This window comes from Styela clava, chromosome 15 (assembly GCF_964204865.1).
Source record: "Styela clava chromosome 15, kaStyClav1.hap1.2, whole genome shotgun sequence".
Taxonomy (NCBI): domain Eukaryota; kingdom Metazoa; phylum Chordata; class Ascidiacea; order Stolidobranchia; family Styelidae; genus Styela; species Styela clava.
In genome coordinates, this window is record NC_135264.1 from 16,547,469 (window position 1) to 16,557,433 (window position 9,965).

Below are 9,965 nucleotides of genomic sequence, written 5' to 3' on the forward strand. Positions count from 1 at the left end.
AACACATTGTGGTTGACTATCGAACGTCATTTCCTGAAATTTAATTCCAACAGATATATTATATTAAACCAATAGACAGGGATGTGAAACAGGCGGCCCGCGGGCCACAACTGGCTCGACAAGCCATTTAGTGTGGCCCTTATGACCGCCAATCATTGAGTTATAATCGGACAATTTATGTTTAAAAAGGCGCTCACATGGGTAAGAATACGTAATGGTTTTTGCTCTTGTCGTTGCGTTAAATCTTTTGCCATTTAGCCCGGTGTCTTTATTGTTACAGTAATCCGTTGTGTATATGGAAAAGCCCAATTTTTTTGCGGCTCAGTTAGATTCCCAAAGTTGTTTATATGGCCCACCGAAAAATAAAAATGCTGCACACTCCGCCTTTTATACAGCGACGTAAACATTGTTATGTTACGTATTACGCAATCGTGCGTGAACGTTCTACCGAAACGAGAGAGTCAACGATGCGTCGAAAAAGCAAATGGGGAAGTACCTTTTATAAATGAAATCGCTCGTTGTGGTCAGCAGACGCTCTGACGTGTGCTCTAAAAAATGTTCGGTAAATTTTACCCTAGTTGTACTGTTTATATATCCTTATTTACCAGGATCAGTTTATCGCAAATCAAAAACAACTTTTAATAAGTTATCGAGGTGTTGCGACGAACTGAATTGTTTTGTCAATAGTGTAAGGTCGCATGGAATTATTACGCAATATAATACAGGCGACAATAATTGAAAGCAAAATCTTACAATACGAATATCTTACACACAGACTTACTTGAAGACGTCCTTCATTAGAATATGTACTTTCCTCCATGTTTGCTGGAAGTGAAGTAGTATATGACGTGACCATTGTGACGTAGTGATTTATTTATAAAAAAATTATGCACTTACGAGAAAAATGGATAAAGTTAAATTCTTATCATACACGCTGTGTTTTCTGAAGTACTAGAGATTAAAATTGGTCGGCTTCAATGGGTACTCAGATGTAGTCTAGTGGTTAGTACGTTTAGTTAGTGTTCCATAGATTTCGTGTTCGAAACGCGGCTCGTTAATATCCGAATAGAATAGTCATAGCTGGTGAGTAGCGCAGTGAACAGAAAATGCGAGAGAATGAATGCTCAAGGGGAAAGAAAGGCAGCAAATACGAGAGAGAGAAAAATAGCGAAGTCAAGAAAGAAGACCCTTCCTTCAAGCGGATGGCTATGTAATTGCTATGGCAATTATGCGATATGACAATGAATGAATTGCCAGCCAGCTTTTATATTCTAACTATTTTTTTCGTTGTCGCAAGTACCGAGCGCAACGCTTTTTGAACCCACGGCCTACGGAACACTAACTAACGCCCTAACCACTACACTATACCTGACTACTGAGTTATGCCGACTAATTGATATGTTGATCATTGTTCCTCTGAATAATTTATTCCATTTAAAATCTTGCCCGATAATTAATTTACTTGTTTTGTTTGTATCCAGATTATCAATTTTCTTTTCTTCAAAAATTTTACCGTTTTACTTGAAGCGAACACTTCACGAAAAAGCTTAACAAATACACAAACTCTAGGATTAAGATAGAATTTTTCATGTTCAGCCGATGATAAATAAAAATGCTAAGACGAATTAATCATGGCCTCTCTTGCCTGTCCGCGAGAATAGTATTTATTACAAATACATTGACTCGAACCCTACTCTGTTCTGACAATACCCGCCACCGTCTTTCGAAGGTTTTAACTTATTCTGCAGTCAAATCAAACGAAGTCAGCTGGTTCTAATGAAATGGGGCGGAGCTAATATTGTGCGCCGACGCGAAACAAGTCAGTTCTTTCTCTCTCTTTATTCCATTCTCTCGTTGTGCAAATGTGCAAAATAGTTCTAGTTGGCGTGGTATAATCAGGTGGTATAACCAGTTGAGTTTGCGCTCATTATAGATACCTAGGAGTGTACATTACATTTTTATACATTTGACGGTTTTGCTTTATAGCAACAAGCGTACGAGAGACAATCAGATTGATGTATGTTTGTGAACTACGTTTATTAGACTGTTAAGAAAGCTTTGTAAGATTACTGCCCTCAATTTAAGTTTCCGAAGAAAGTTTCGACTCCTATTATAGCCATTGAAAGTATGAAATTCTGACTCCGGATTCGGATACAAAACTTCGACTTCGAATCCGGTTGGATTGGAAAAAACGACTCCGACTACTATTTGTGAGCTACGTTTATTAGACTGTTAAGAAAGCTCAGTAAAATTACTGCCTTTTGCGTTCCTGTAGAAATCTTCGACTTCTATTATCACCATTAAAAGTATAAAATTCTGACTCCGACTCCGGTAGGATTGAAAAAACGATTCCGACCAATACTCAATAAACCTGGCACTTACGCAATATATCTCATACACTGGCGAAGACATCATTTATTGCTGTAACTATGCATGATCAGGAGTTGTGGAGGGGACAACATACTGATACGTTAAATTCCTTTTAATATATTGCTCATTTAGGATACTTCCAATAGGGGAAATAGAAATTTGTGTTGGGGCAGATGGAAGGCATGTCTGTCGACGGTTGATTTGTTGTAAGACCAACGCACCTTGTCGGAAGATCGACTCTTGCAACGATTCTTTATTGGTAATAGATCTTTTATGTTCAAGAGCGGATATCCCTAGTCGTTTTCGAATTTGCTTCGCCAGCCGACTCCGACGCACTTACGCAACTGATCGTTGTGCGCGAAGATGGAACATTCTTAGGGGAAGTACCGGGTAATAGTAAGCGTGAAGTTATCACGTGATCGTTCCGGTTGCGTAAATTCCTTTCTCTCGTTTGGTTCGGTCGTTGTTTACTTACAAATACCATATCAGCTGTTATTTGTATAAATAAAGCATTTTACTGAGGCGATTCCGAAGTATCTCAAACGGATCAACCAATATGGCCCATTAAACTGGTGGTCTCATATTAATCAATAAACCTTGCAAATGCAGTTACGTTTACGCATTTTTACCATTTCATATAATAAAGCACATTCACTAAATGCGTCTGCCTGATATCTTTGAATAAACATTCCTGTTAAAATCTTGTGACTTTGGTGTAGGTACTAACTTGGCGACAAAGTTACGCGATTAAAGTAAAAGTCGAAGCGAGAATTTTTTCATACATTTTTTCAATTATTATTCTGACATCGTGTGCATCTGCCAGAATGCAACTTTTGGCGTAGTTTCACGGCGACGCAAGGTGCATTTCCATACGAAAGATACAGAAAAACCAGTGTACCAGGTTAGGGTTACGCCATAAGTTTATTCCGATTTTCCTTAATATAGTTCTATTACGAGTTTGGGGACTGCCTGTGTTAGCAATATGAATATACCCTCTGCCCATTGGTTTCAGTCCCTTTACACAACTTGATGAAAAGTAGGCTAAAAAATCAGTTGCCTCCATATTAGTACACATGCTTCTGGAGCGCCAAAAATGTTTTCTTAAATGTTTTTTTTAGGTAATGAGACAAAGTCATATTAAGCCTTTTTATTTTTTAAATAATATTCATTAATAACCAGTCAAAGAACACTTTCACTACGAATAAACTAAACTTTCTTTAATTTTTCAGTCGTTTTTTGATGATGCTTTTGGCTTTGAGCATAATCCAATACAAGGAAGATTTCAAATATTATTTTCTGACCCTACTGAAAGAGCAACAGTACAAGATAAACAGAAGTATGAAGAGAATTCGTCGCAAGAAAATTTGTACGAAAAAGTGTCCCGCACCCCCAGATGTGATAGAAAATGGGACATGTGGACATTCAGACAGTCACATCATAGAAGAACAAGCAGAAACGGTCCAAGAACAGGGTCTCATTAAATTAATGCAGCCACCAAGGAAAGGTAGTTCTGGAAGGTATGTAGAATTAAAGATACTATTTTGTTATTGCCCGGATACTCCCAACTCTACCAGATAACCAACTCTGAACTGGAACTAAATTTGTTATGGAGCTAACATAAGACTCGAGTAATCCATTAAATTCGGATACTTCTGTGACTTTACCGGATAACCGACTCTGATCTAGTATTGAATTTGTTATAGAGCTAACGCAAGAACTTGAGTTACCCATTGATAAAACCTCATTAAAATTCGCCTTATCAGAATATCTATGCCGACCTATACCACGCTGACGAGACTGGTACTGGTCTTTACAAGTGAATTTTATAAAACCCTGTGGAATGAAAGTTATTTTGACCAAATAAAATTTGTCGCATCCGTTTTTCAGTTTGCCAGCCCATTCGCACTCACACACACACTCTCTCTCTCTCTCTCTCTGTTTCCATAGAAACTGCTTATTGTAGTGATCACGTGTTTCATCCCGCCAATCTCTCTTGATTTCTTTATTTAGGGTCGATTGTTTTTTTTTCGTAGTATCACTCCATTAGAAATACGTATGAGTACACATTCGTTTTTGTCCATGTTGGTTGTAGTCTTGTAGTGGGGATTTGTCATAAATCTGATATAGAAATAAATATGTTATAAAGCTAACATAAAATTTGAGTTACCAATTGAGTCCGGAAACTCCTAACTCTGCCGGATAACAGACTCTGATCTAGAACTAAAATTGTTATAGAGGTGACGCACGAATTGAGTCACCCATTGAATCCGGATATTCCGGACAACATAAAGCTTGAGTTAATTATTAAATCCGGATAATCCTAACTGTACCGGATATCCGACTCTAATCTAGAACTATGTTTGTTATAGAGCTAACATAAGACTTGAGTTACCCATTGATGAAACCTCATTAGAATTCGACTTATCAGGATATCTATGCTTGCCTATACCACGCTGACGAGGTTGGTACAGGTCTTGGCAAGTGAATTTTGTAAATCCTCGTTCAATTAAAGTTCTGCAGGAATTTTGCTCGGGATTCGCTCTCTCTCTCTGTTTATGTCTTTAGATCAGCTGATTTTAGATCACGTGGTTCGTACCGCCACTGTCACACTCTCTCTCTCTTTCTCTCTTCGTTTCTTTTTTTATCGTCGATTGCTTTTGATTGCGATTCTCTCTTCATAAGTAACACTACACGTTATTTAAAATGGTAATTTAATCACTGAACATCGATTGGGTGTGTTATGTGCTCTTCTTCGCGTCTCAGCGATTAGTTTTTTGGCCATTTTACAAAGACCCACTGGGCCATCGTCACGAGTTATATTCCCTCCTGAAAGGGTACTCCTGTAGTATGCGAACCAAGTTGGATGACACCAGAACGTAGTATGTGTACCAGGTTTGGGTTTGGCCATAATTTTATGTACAAATGCTATGGGACCACGCTGACGAGGTACTGGTTGGCAAGTGAATTTTGTAAATCCTTGTTTAATTAAAGTTCTGCAGAAATTCGTCGGCTCACTTTGTGTTGCATAGTGGAATTTTGCTCGCGACATCTTTATGCTCATAAGAAACTTGAGGGGGGGGAGACAAATTTCGAAAAATCACCAAATCCTTCGTAATAAAATAAAAAAATAAACAAAAATATGACGTCACAGTACGAACAAGATTGTGCCGTCACTATACCTAGGCTGGGTATATGAGGGGAATTTCAATATTTTCAAAAACTTCTAAAATGTAGCCATAATGCAAAAATGCGACCTCACGGTAAGAACATTTGAGTCATAGTTCAGAGTATATGGAAGTCATTATACTAACTGAATTAGGAGGACTAGGATAGGGAGGGGGAATCCCAATAGTTCTGAAATATTGAAAAGTTATCTTTATTGTTCATATTCGTTTGTTGCCCATCCCACACATTGATGATGATCGCTTGAACAATTCGGGCAGAATCTTCCATTGCACCGAAGACATTTCTCTGCGATGTCGTTCTCTGGGATTTGTCCGTTGCAAACAAGGCATTGTGGTTGACTATCGAATGTTCTTTCCTGAAATTTAATTTGCACTGATAAATTTTCTATTATCAATAGACAAGGATGTGGAACAGGCGGCCCGCGTGCCACAACCGGCCTGCAAAGCCATTTTGTTTGGCACTTGTCCAACACTCAGAATTTTCCAGTCAAACATGAAATTATAATCGACAATTTATGTTTCAAAAAGTTTTGCTTGTACTGACTATAGACTAAACTGGAACCTTAACATACGCCGTGACCGCCGGATTCGTCTTCATGTGGGCTGTTATAAAGCGGACGTAAACATTGTTATGTTACGTATCACGCAACTGTGCGTAAACGTACGACGCAAACTAGAGAGTCCACGATGTCTCGAAAAAGCAAATGGGGAAGTATTTTTATAAATGAAATCGCTCTATTTGGAGGTAAAATAAATTACAGAGGTGTTGTGATAAACTTAAATATTTTGTTAGCAGTACTCAGACGCTCAAAAACGAACGCCCCAAAAAATGTTCGGTAAATTTTACCCTAGTTCTACTGTATACATTTCTCTATTTACATGAATCTACTGTGAAGAAGTACTTTTATAAAGTCAAAATAAATTACTGAAAAATACAGTAAACTGAATTATTTTGTCAATAGTGTAAGGTCGCGTGGAATTATTACGCAATATAATACAGGCGACAATAATTAAAAGCAAAACCACACAATACGAATATCTTACACACAGACTTACTTGAAGATGTCCTTCATTAGAATGTGTACTTTCCTCCATGTTTGCTGAAAGTGACAAAGTGTATGACGTAATCGTTATGACGTAGTAATTTCTTTAAAAAATGTTATCACTTAACGAGAAACATCGATAAAGTTAAATTCTTATCATATACGCTGTGTTTTATGAAGTACTGAAGATTAAAATTCGGACCCCCTTCCTCCCTCCCCTTTCCCGCCAAAACAACTCCCAGAAACCTAATGCTAATATTGCATGTCAATCTTCAACATAGATTTTATTATTTCATTTCATTTGCGAACTCATTCTGACAATTTTTCGTAATTTTAATTTTTTCAATTTTTCTAATTTCTTAGTTTAATTTCTTCCCCCATTTTTCGAAACTCTTTATTCTTTCCTCACTGCATAAAAACTTCGCTTCTGCTACATGCAACGCGTACTTCGGCTTTTGTATAGTTTTAGTCGGCTTTGATCAGTACTCAGATATAGTCTAGTGGTTAGTACGTTAAGGTAGTCTTCCGTAGGATTCGTGTTCGAAACGCGCGTGTTCGGCGTGTCGGCATCATGATATGATAGGATAGACATAGTACATGAAGAGCGCAATAGAACAGGCGAAAGTGAGAGAGAATGCTGAAAGAGAAAGGGCGCAAGCAAATAAATACGAGAGAGATAGCGAGCGGAAACGAGAAAAAAATTAACAAAACCCGTCGTCACAGTACAACAATCTCAAATTTCATCTCACTGTATATATCAAATTTCATCAACATTCATCAACATTTCAGAATCCATATCAAATATCATCGTTCATCCAGTAGTATGTTTTCAAATTTTAGAGAAAATGGGGGGGGGGGTCCAAATGTTTTTTCCTTCATATTTTGCTTTGATTTTTGGATTTTGCCAGCTGCGTTATATACTCCCTAACTATTCGAACTTCATTACTTCGTCGTCTCAAGCACCGAACGCAACGAATTTCAAACACACGCTCTACGGAACACTATGCTAACGCATTAACCACTACACTATACCTGACTACTAAGTTATGCCAACTAATTTATATGTTGATTGTTGTTCCTCTGAATAATTTGTTTCATTTAAATCTTGCACCGATAATTAATTACTTGTTTTGATTGTATCCAGATATTCAATGTGGTTTTTTTTCAAAAACTTCAATGTTTCACTTGAAGTAAATCATGAAAAAGCTAAACAAATACTCATACTCTAGGATTAATATACGATATAAGTTTTTACATTTAGCACTACGATAAGTAAAAATGCTAAGACGATTTAATCATGGCATCTCTTCCGTTTGCCTGTCTTTAGAAATAGTATTTATTACAGATACATTGACTCTATCGGATTATACTCTGCTCTGACAATACCTACCGTCTTTCAAAGGTCCCAAACTTATTCTGCAGTCAGTTCAAATGAAGCTTACTTGGCTCGCAGTAGGGTAACATCGATGACGTGATGAAGCCATTTCTCTCGTTTTCTTTTTTTGTTCTGTTCTCTCTCGTTTGGTGGAATATGAGTGAGTCCCCACTTGAGACTAATTGAATGTAATTCACTATTAACGCACCCACTATGAATCCGGATACTCCAACCTCTACCGGATAACCGACTATAATCTTGGACTAAATTTGTTTTCAAGCTAACATAAGACTTGAGTTAACCATTGAATATTGAATTAACAATGGCGAACGCCTCATTAAAACTCAACTTATCAAGATATCTTCTCCGATGAGGGTGAAATTGGTGTCGGCGAGTGAATTTAGTACGCGACCATCATAACATAATTTATACGAAACGTACTTAACGCTTTTCGCTCTGAACAAGGTCCTGCACAGTCAACTACGGATTTCGCACTATGTGTGTGGACCAGAATCTTTCAAGCTGGCATTGCCTACTCAATTTATCACATCCTGGTGGGGCGATGGGCTTAGAACCAGATGTGTAATTTGTGATGACAACTTAGTTTAACGCTTATCTAAAATTAAACAAAACCATTGAAACCGTACAAACTATGGCATAGTAATCGATAAACGCGATAAATGCGTACTCGCGTATTAAATGTAATTTATGACAAAAATCATCACCCAATCACGCATGTCCCTTACATAAATATCACCTCAAACTCTGGTTATATTACGCCCATACATGGTATTACGTGCGTTGGCGACCGATAGTAAATGATTATCTTCTTTGCATTAACAAAGTCAATATATATTAAGGAAGTGTCGAACTTACTTGTCGTGACCTTTGCGTATGCGGAACCGGAAGAATTCTGCTCCCTACAAACAAACTAGCTAACGAGTAGTAGCACCTCACATAACGTTAGATATCAGTATCTGCTTGTGCATAGATAGGGCTGGGCATTTCGAATCGAATTGTGAGTTATTCAAATCGGTTGATAACAAAATTTAGAATTGCCGCCATTTTGTTTTTTTTTCTTTCCACAAATAGTCGTGGTGAATTTTTTTATTGCCGCTATGTTTTATCAACGCAATTCCAACATATAGGAGCGTGTTTTTAATTGTGTGTGAACGCTCAGCAATCTGTCTGAGTGATGTGCTTTATGTTTTCAGTAATTCATGTGTTAACAGGACCAATTACCCAAAAAAGTCACATACAATTACATATTTCTCATTGACTCCCAAGTATTCGAAATTCGATTCGATTCTGAAATCATCAGGTATGCAGAAATGCCCAGCCCTACACATGGACCAATTCGGGGCGAACATCTTTTAAAAAATGATGTTTTTTATCTGAACTAGTTAATGAGCCAAAGTCCTATTAAGCCATTTTATTTTTCAATAATATTCAGTAATAACCAAACAAAGACACTTTCACTACAACTGAACGAATAACTAAATCTCCTTTGATTTTTCAGTCGTTGATAACAGTCTAAGTATCAGCCCAATGACGTGGGGCCATATGGAAAGATTTCTAACATTGCTAGCGATTCACCAGGACAACAAAGCGTCTACATACCTGCAGGTGATTTTTTTAGAGTTTTTTTATCCAAATTTCTATTGAGTTTTGGGTACAGGCGAAGTATGTGACCCAAGATGGCGGACACCGGAAAGTAAAGTAGTAAGTGTACCAGGTTAGGGTCAGGCCATAATTCTATTTCAAATTTTCCTTTTTTTAGTCATATTACGAGTTCGGGGACTGTCCAAGTGGATCCCTTAGTATTGTACTTGAAATTATGGCCTGACTCTAATGATGTGTGTTCACGAATAAATCAGAATATAACAAGGTAGTGCGAAAAAAGATTTGTTTGTGAATAAGTACAAATGCTGCAAAATTGCTTTTTAATTTTTTTTCAACGGGTAGGTGGAGGCACGACCCCATATTTTTGTC

General features: G+C 37.5%; 1 long non-coding RNA gene across 1 annotated transcript; it reads right to left on the minus strand.

The window, feature by feature from the left end:
• Nucleotides 1-5,585: 5,585 nt before the first annotated feature.
• Nucleotides 5,586-6,766, minus strand: LOC144432387 (uncharacterized). Its single transcript, XR_013480577.1, has 2 exons — nt 6,612-6,766; nt 5,586-5,911 (listed from the first exon to the last, which is right to left on the minus strand). It is a non-coding gene; the product is annotated as an uncharacterized LOC144432387 (long non-coding RNA).
• Nucleotides 6,767-9,965: the final 3,199 nt, after the last annotated feature.